This window comes from Triticum urartu, chromosome 5A (genome assembly GCF_056163025.1).
Source record: "Triticum urartu cultivar PI428250 chromosome 5A, HENAU_Tu73, whole genome shotgun sequence".
Classification (NCBI taxonomy): domain Eukaryota; kingdom Viridiplantae; phylum Streptophyta; class Magnoliopsida; order Poales; family Poaceae; genus Triticum; species Triticum urartu.
In genome coordinates this window covers 626,865,896-626,875,540 of record NC_141877.1, presented here as the reverse complement: position 1 = coordinate 626,875,540, position 9,645 = coordinate 626,865,896, and positions in this window count along the sequence as shown.

Sequence of the window (9,645 nt, the reverse complement as noted above, 5' to 3'; positions counted from 1 at the left end):
GCGTGGTGATGCTGTTGATGTTCTACCGACGCAGGGCTTCGCCTAAGCACCGCTACAGTATTATCGAGGTGGACTATGGTGGAGGGGGGCATCGCACACGTCTAAGAGATCAAGAGACCAACTGTTGTGTCTATGGGGTTCCCCCTGCCCCCGTATATAAAGGAGCAAGGGGGGGTGCGGCCGGCCAGGGAGAGGGCGCGCCAGGAGGAGTCCTACTCCCACTGGGAGTAGGACTATCCCCCTTTCCTAGTTGGAATAGGATTCGGGAGAAGGAAAGAAAAAAGGGAAGAAGGAAAGAGGGGGGGCACGCCCCAAACTTCCCTTGCTGCCCTCTATTTCCACTATGGCCCATGTAGGCCCATTAAGCCCCTGGGGGGTTCCGGTAACCTCCCGATACTCGGGTAAAATCCCGATTTCACTCGGAACACTTCCGACATCCAAATATAGGCTTCCAATATATCAATCTTTATGTCTCGGCCATTTCAGGACTCCTCGTCATGTCCTTGATCACATCCGGGACTCCGAACAAACTTCGATACATCAAAACATATAAACTCGTAATATAACGGTCATCGTAACGTTAAGCGTGCGGACCCTACGGGTTCGAGAACTATGTAGACATGACCGAGACACGTCTCCGGTCAATAACCAATAGCGGAACCTGGATGACCATCTTGGCTCCTACATATTCTACGAAGATCTTTATCTGTCAAACCGCATAACAACATACGTTGTTCCCTTTGTCATCGGTATGTTACTTGCCCGAGATTCCATCATCGGTATCTCAATACCTAGTTCAATCTCGTTACCGGCAAGTATCTTTACTCGTTTCGTAATACATCATCCTGCAACTAACTCATTAGTTGCAATGCTTGCGAGGCTTAAGTGATGTGCATTACCGAGAGGGCCCAGAGATACCTCTCCGACAATCAGAGTGACAAATCCTAATCTCGAAATACGCCAACCCAACAAGTACCTTTGGAGACACCTGTAGAGCACCTTTATAATCACCCAGTTACGTTGTGACGTTTGGTAGCACACAAAGTGTTCCTCCGGTAAACGGGAGATGCATAATCTCATAGTCATAGGAACATGTATAAGTTATGAAGAAAGCAATAGCAACAAACTAAACGATCAAGTGCTAAGCTAACGGAATGGGTCAAGTCAATCACATCATTCTCCTAATGATGTGACCCCGTTAATCAAATGACAACCCATGTCAATGGTTAGGAAACTTAACTATCTTTGATCAACGAGCTAGTCAGGTAGAGGCATACTAGTGACACTCTGTTTGTCTATGTATTCACACATGTATTATGTTTCTGGTTAATACAATTCTAGCATGAATAATAAACATTTATCATGATATAAGGAAATAAATAATAACTTTATTATTGCCACTAGGGCATATTTCCTTCAGAGGAGACCCCCAAACCCTAACCTTTTTCTTGCTAGCCGCTCCGAATCTCGAGGACGAGATTCATTTTAAGGGTGGTAGGTTTGTAACATCCCAAAATTCTAAATTTTGGAATGTTATAATAAATAGATAGATTGATTTATTGTTTGATTGATGTGTGATTGATTAAGTGAAATTCGAAACTGTTTGAAAGTTAAATGAGAGGGAATAAAAGGACTTTTGCAAACCTTCACCTTTTTGCATTTTGATCTCCGTGAATTCAGATTGTTTTCAAATAGAAAACCCTTGAGAGAAGATGACATGACTTCTTCCATTTAAATAAATGAAAAGGGTTTTGAATAGATTTGAATTTCATTTGGAAATATATTTTTTAATTCAGAAACTTCAAGCAACTCAATCATTTTCATGAGAGAAGATAAAATGACTTCTTCAAATTATATGGAATATGAGTTGGGAGTTTAAAAGGATCAAATTCAAAGTCCTTTTGAAATTATTTTCAATTTGGAGTTATTTGGATTTTATTCACATTATTTTTCTCCAAAATAAAAATATATGGAAAATAGGGTAACATGATTCCCTACATCAGAAAATTGGAGAGGAATAAATTTGAATAAATTTTGGTATTTTAAAATGATGTTTATTGGATTATAGTAGGGCAGTAGCACTCTTTGAATTATCTTAATTTGTGTGATTTTTATTTAATGCTAGGAAAATGTTCATGTTGTAGACAACCTTTTTCTATAAATTTTGATATATTATATGCCTATATAATATTTTTAATTATTTCATTTTTATTATTTTAATTGTCTGAAAAATGTTTTTTTAGAAAACTTCTAGACCGACCGGACCGGGCCGGCCCAGCCAGCTAGGCCACTGCCCAGCCGGCCCGACGCGCCGTCCGCCTCGCCACCGAGCTTGGGACAGAGTCCCGAGCGCTGCCGCAACCACCGCCGCCTCGACGTCCGTGCGCCGCCCGAAGTCCTCCGACGCCTTGCCCCCTCCTCCACGCAACGCCCCCCCCCCCCGAGTCTATATATAGCCGGGCTCCGCGCCCTCGCGCCACCGCCCACTGCTGCCTCCCGCGCCAACTATGCAACGCTGCCGCCACAAAAGCCGCCACCGCTGCTCTGCTCAAGCCGTCGCTTCTTCGGCCGCCGCCGTCCCGCGCCTCGCCCGTCGGACACCCGCACCCGCGCCACCACCACCCACCGCTACTCCACCGTTGTCGCTTGATCCCCTCGCGTCGCCGCTCCCGCGCCTTGCCCTGCCTCGCCGGAGAGCCGCCGTCGCCGATCCACTGGTCCGATCCGCCGCTGCGGGTTTTTTTTCGCAAACAGGTAAAAAAACCCGCAAAACCTGATCCGGTTTTCTATGGATTTTCCTTTTTGATCGATTTTTTTGGTTAGTCTTATTCAGAGAACGTTCGTTGTTTATCCCTTCACAGCGAACAAATTCATTCGTTAGCGTTCGGTAACGAACGTTCCTTATTTAGTGTTTTCCTTTTTCTTTTTAACTTCAGCTAGGGACCTATCCATGAATTCTTTTCATACAATTGAGTCCCTGATCTTCAAATTATCACAACTTTTTGCTCGTTAGTCCAAATCAACGAAACCAACGCTCACTTCTTCGTTATGATCTCCTCTAGCTAGTAATCCAACTCAAACATGTTTTTGAAAGTCTAAAATTTGAATTAGACCAGATTTGAATTCAAACCTCGTTTGATCGTAATTTGAGTTTCGTAACTCCGTTTGAGTTGATTCTTTTTGCAAATCGAAGCTCTTGACCTAAACTTTCTGATAAGGCCAAATACACATAATTTTGGTACGGTTAGAAATTGTTTTATGTTGCAAGAGTTATTTTCTTGGTTTTGATGTTTTCCGAATCGTCTTATTCGTTCTTTCTGATCCTTTGAGTGATTGCTTATGTGTGGTTACTATTGCTTGCTTACGATAGATTGACCGGAGTGTGACGAGTGGATCTATCAAGAGTGTTGAGTGCGAATCATCTTCATCAACATTGCAGGCAAGTTCACACTTTGATCATATCCCTTTCATACCCCTGTTTTTATACATTAGTTTCACCCTCAAACATTGCATGGTTAGGAATTGATAAGATGTGGGTATTGGGAAGTAGTTGATGATGTAGGAACCTATTGCCCTGTTACTATCAAACCCTTGGGAGTTACTTCTACGTTATGCTTACTGCTATGCTATGCTCGTAGACGTGGTTTGGGTGAGTGAAATCCATGACAGATGTGAGATTGTTAATTAATGGTTCAACTTAAGATGGCAACTTAAATACACATCTGGGTGGATTAAGGCACCTGGAGAATCCAATGTTGCCTGTATTTTTGGAAATCCCGGGGTTCCGTGTGATTTTCCTATGGACTGCCACCCAGGCTCAAAGGGATCATAAGATTACTCATGCTAGAAACTTCCGTGTGCATCCACAAGCTATTATGGGCTCTAGCATAGTTGGGTAGGTTACATGAAGCTCTTGAAGAGGTGGATCAGCAAGTAGAGGGATGTAGGTTTGGTATGGTCTGCCCAGAGTAAAGAGTTAATGTTTCTGAAGGACTATGTCTCGGTCATCCGTTTCTCAAACACCATGTAGTGTGAGAAATCCAACGGAGGCGATCGAGTCTTGTGGGGAAAAGTGCGCAAACCTCTAAAGAGTGTACAAACTAATCATGCTTAGCCGTGTCCCCGGTTATGGACATTTTTTAGTCTCTAGTCTTTGGATATTCATGTTGATCTCAACACTTTAATAATTAATTTGATTTGGGTTAATGATTATTATTTTGGGATTGAGTTGGAGGAACCTTCTCAATATTTTATCAACCAACTTTGTAGTTAAATAAAATATATTACTTTGTAGTAGGGAAAAATTGGCTTTTTGCAAAAACTTTATAACCATAGAGCCTTTCCACCAGCCATATATGCATGTAGTGATAGTTATTATTCATCATTATCCTATGGTGTGAATTTGCCAGTACATTCATTGTATTGACCCTTTGTGGCTGCAACGTCTCATGTTGCAGGAATCTTATGATGAGTAAATGAAACGTTAGGGTTATGATTTCTACACTCAACTTTGCCGTTGGTGTTGATGGAAATCCACAACCTTGGTGTTACTTCCGCTATTTGGATTGAGGTAATAGTATTTACGTTACTTTATACATGTGATTTACCTTTGTTATAAATCCTTGAGTATTGTTTGTGTCAACATACCGATCCAGGGATGACACTTAAGCATAGAGACTTGACCGTCTGAGGTCGGGGCGCTACACGTAATGCGTCACTGCATTAAATTTTGCGAATGATGCTCGTCCGAGTAGTGCGTGATAGCCACTGCGAAACGGGACAATATCGAAGATTAACTCCTCGCTTCGGAAGTTGTCCGGTGATCCGAAGACCACTTCCAGTGTGATTGAGCCTATGCAATGGGCCTCTACACCTGGGATGATGCCTTTAAAGGTGGTTTTGCTGGGTTTGATCCTCGAGGGATCGATACCCATTTTTCACACTGTATCCTGATAGAGCAGGTTCAGACTGCTGCTGCCGTCCATAAGGACTCGAGTGAGGTGAAATCCGTCGATGATGGGGTCTAGGACCAGTGCGGTGGATCCGCCATGACGGATGCTAGTGGGGTGGTCCCTGCGATCAAAGGTGATCGGGCAAGCAGACCATGGGTTGAACTTTGGGGCGACGGGCTCCATCGCATAGACGTCCCTTAGTGCGCGCTTCCGCTCCCTCTTGGGAATGTGGGTTGCGTATATCATGTTCACCGTCTTCACTTGTGGGGGGAACCCCTTCTGTCCTCTTGTGTTCGGTGGCCGGGGCTCCTCCTCGTCATCACTATGCAGCCCCTTGTCCTTCTTTTTGGCGTTTAACTTGCCGGCCTGCTTGAACACCCAACATTCTCAGTTGGTGTGATTGGATGGCTTATCGGGGGTGCCGTGGATTTGACCCGAGTGATCCAGTATGCGATCCAAACTGGACGGAGTTGGAGTACTTCTTTTAAATGGCTTTTTCCGCTGACTAGATCTAAAGCCTCTGAATCCAGCATTGACTACCGTATCTTTTGTGTTATCTCCATTATTACGGCGCTTTGGTATGTTACGATGTTGCCTACCTTTGGCATCTTTGTTATCCGGAGTGCCCGGATTCCTTGATGTGTTGTTGCTGCGAGCCAGCCAGCTATCTTCGCCCGCGCAAAAGCGGGTCATGAGTGTTGTGAGGGCTGCCATAGATTTCGGCTTCTCCTAGCCAAGGTGGCGAGCCAGCCATTCGTCACAGATGTTATGCTTGAATGCTGCTAGGGCCTGTGCATCCGGACAGTCGAGAATTTGGTTTTTCTTAGTCAGGAACCGTGTCCAGAATGGTCTGGCTGATTCCCCTTGCTACTGGGTTATATGGCTCAAGTCGTTGGCATCCGGTGACCGCACGTAAGTGCCCTGGAAGTTTTCCAGGAATGCGTCTTCCAGATCCTCCCAACTACCTACGAAGTCTGCTGGCAAGCTGTTCAGCCAATGCCGAGCTGGTCCTTTGAGTTTTAGTGGGAGGTACTTGATGGCATGTAGATCATTGCCGCGAGCCATGTGGATGTGAAGGAGGAAATCCTCAATCCATACAGTGGGATCTGTTGTGCCATCGTATGTTTCGATATTTACGGGTTTGAAACCCTCCGGGAATTCATGATTCATAAGTTCATTAGTGAAGCATAGGGGGTCTGCGGCGCCTCTGTGTCGGGCTGTATCCCGACGTAGTTCGTATGAGTCTTGTCTGCTGTATTCGGCCCGGCCGGATTTACTCTTGGTGTATCCGACGCGACGATCATCGTCCCGTGTTGGCGCACGTGCCCGTGACTCGTATATTGACCTTGTGATTTTTGCCTTACTGTCCAATACATCTCGCAGGTCCCCTGTGTTGTCCTGGGCCTTAGTATTTTTGATTGAGTGGCAGCGGGGTGCAGGCTGAAATCCAGGCTGAAATGCCTCTCTGGCCCGGCCACGTAGTGGCCGATCAGCCGCATCGTACACTGGTGAATGAGGTTTCAATGCTTCCTCCTCGAGGTGAGGTAGCAACCTGCGTTTCGAGTAAATCTTGGAGGAGCGCTCGAGTTCGTATTCCTCGGCCGCAAGGACTTCGGTCCACCTGCGTTTTGGGTAACTCTTGAGTTGCTGCTTTTTCTTCAGGCTATTTGCCGTGGCCATAAGCTGGCGCTTGAAGCGCTCTTGCTCGATGGGGTCCTCTGGCACGATAAATTCTTCGTCACTGAGGCTCGCCTCATCTTCAGAGAGAGGCATGTAATTGTCCTCCTCCGGTTCTCCATCTGCTGCCTGCTCTGGAGGGCTAGCTTGTTCGTCCTCCGGCTCTACATTGTGCTGGAGGGGATTGTTGTTGTCTTCGGCATTAACCGGAGTGTTATTATCTCCTGTGCCGGTATCACTACTTTTGCTGTGGCGGGACTTAGAGCGGCGCCGATGACGTTGGCGCTTGGGTTGCTTCTTGGAGGGGTCATCCCCTGGTGTCTCGTCGCCATTGCCTTCTTTGGGTGTGTCCACCATGTATATATCATATGCTGAGGTGGCGGTCCAGCGCCCTGTGGGCGTTGGTTCTTGTTCGTCTCCTGCATCGTCGTCCATACCATCGAAGTCTTCGGAGTCAAAGTTGAGCATGTCAGTTAAGTCGTCGACAGTGGCTACAGTTGGTGGTGGGTGGGTAGCGAATTTCTTCATCGTCCGCATCCCATTCTAGCCGGACATAGTTCAGCTAAGGTTTTCCTGACAGGGAGAGAGACCTTAATGAATTTAGCACATCGCCGAAAGGTGAGTGCTGAAAGATATCCGCGCAGGTGAACTCCATGATCGGCGCCTGAGGGAGTCCTGGATTAGGGGGTCTCCGGACAGCCGGACTATCTCCATTGGCCGGACTGTTAGACTATGAAGATACAAGATTGAAGACTTCGTCTCGTGTCCGGATGGGACTCTACTTGGCGTGGAAGGCAAGCTAGGCAATACGGATATGGATATCTCCTCCTTTGTAACCGACCTTGTGTAACCCTAACCCTCTCCGGTGTCTATATAAACCGAAGGGTTCTAGTCCGTAGGACAACAACCATAACATACAATCATACCATAGGCTAGCTTCTAGGGTTTAGCGTCTCTGATCTCGTGGTAGATCTACTCTTGTACTACCCATATCATCAATATTAATCAAGCAGGATGTAGGGTTTTACCTCCATCAATAGGGCCCGATCCTGGGTAAAACTTCGTGTCCCCTGCCTCCTGTTACCATCCGGCCTAGACGCACAGTTCGGGACCCCCTACCTGAGATCCGCCGGTTTTGACACCGACATTGGTGCTTTCATTGAGAGTTCCTCTGTGTCGTCGCCGTTAGGCTTGATGGCTCCTACTATCATCGATGGCGATGTGGTCCAGGGTGAGACTTTTCCCCCCGGATAGATCTTCGTATTCGGCGGCTTTGCACTGCAGGCTAATTCGCTTGGCCATCTAGAGGAGATTGAAAGCTACGCCCCTGGCCATCAGGTCAGATTTGGAAGTTTGAACTACACGGCCGACATCCATGGAGACTTGATCTTCGACGGATTCAAGCCACTGCCGGGCGCGCCGCACTATCGCGATGGGTATGACCTAGCTCTGCCGCCGAACAGTACCCCAGAGGCCGTGCCCGCATCAGCTCCGACCCTTAGTTCGGAGCCAACTGCGCCAATCGAGGACGGGTAGTTAGACACCGCCTCAGGGGCTGCAGTCTCAACGGCGATCGAGCCGAACACCTGCCTAACCCTCTGCGCAGCCCGTGACTCCAAGGTGTCGGACTCTTTCCCGGACTCCGAACCATCCGCGCCCCTGCCAATCGAATCCGATTGGGCGCCAATCATGGAATTCACCTCCGCGGATATCTTTCAGCACTCGCCCTTCAGCGACATTCTGAATTCACTAAGGTCTCTCTCTTTGTCAGGAGAGCCCTGGCTGGGTTATGGCCAACAGGATTGGGATGCGAATGACGAAGAAATTCGATGCCCACCCACCACCCACTTTGTAGCCACTGTCGATGATTTAACTGACATGCTCGACTTCGACTCCAAAGACATCGACGGTATGGACAACAATGTAGGAGACGAACATGAACTCGTGCCTATAGGGCACTGGAAAGCCACCTCGTCATATGACATATACATGGTGGATGCACCCAACGAAGGCAACGTCGACGAGATAGCGGAGGATGACCCCTCCAAGAAGCAACCCAAGCGCCGACGTCAGCGGCGCCGCTCTAAGTCCCGCCAAAGCAAAAGTGGTGATACCGGCACAGGAGATAATAACACTCCCGATAGTGCTGAAGACAACAACAATCCCCTCAAGCAAGATTTAGAGCAGGAGTATGAAGGAGCCAGCTCTCCTGAGAGAGCGGCAGACGGAGAGGAGGAGGATGACAATTACATCCCCCCCTCCGAAGACAAGGCAAGCCTCGGCGACAATGAATTCGCCGTCCGAGAGGATCCCGTCGAACAAGAGCACTTCAAGCGCCGGCTTATGGCCACGGCAAATTGCCTAAGGAAAAAGCAGCAGCAGCTTCAAGCTGATCAAGATCTGCTAGCTGACAGATGGACTGAAGTCCTTGCGTCCGAGGAATATAAACTCGAGCGCCCCTCCAAGAGTTACCCAAGGCGCAGGTTACTACCCCGACTGGAGGAAGAAGCGTATGATATGGCTGATCGGCCACCTCGTGGCCGCGATAGAGAGGCATTCGAGCCAAAAGCTCAGCCTCCACCCCAACGCCATTCAAATAAAAAGGCATGGGGAGATACGCTAGACCTGCGAGACATATTGGAGGACAAGGCAAAGCATTCAAGATCAATCTACGGATCACAAGGGCGCACCACTCTGCAAGACAACAAACGTCACGCCGGATACAGTGAAAGCAAATCCGGCCGGGCCGAACACAGCGAGCAAGACCCATTCGAGCTGCGTCGAGATATAGCCCAGTACAGAGGCGCCGCACACCCATTATGCTTCACAGACGAAGTAATGGAACATCAATTCCCAGAAGGTTTCAAACCTGTAAACATTGAATCATACGACGGCACAACAGATCCCGTAGTATGGATTGAGGACTTCCTCCTCCACATCCACATGGCCCGCGGTGATGACTTACACGCCATCAAATACCTCCCACTAAAGCTCAAAGGACCAGCGCGGCATTGGC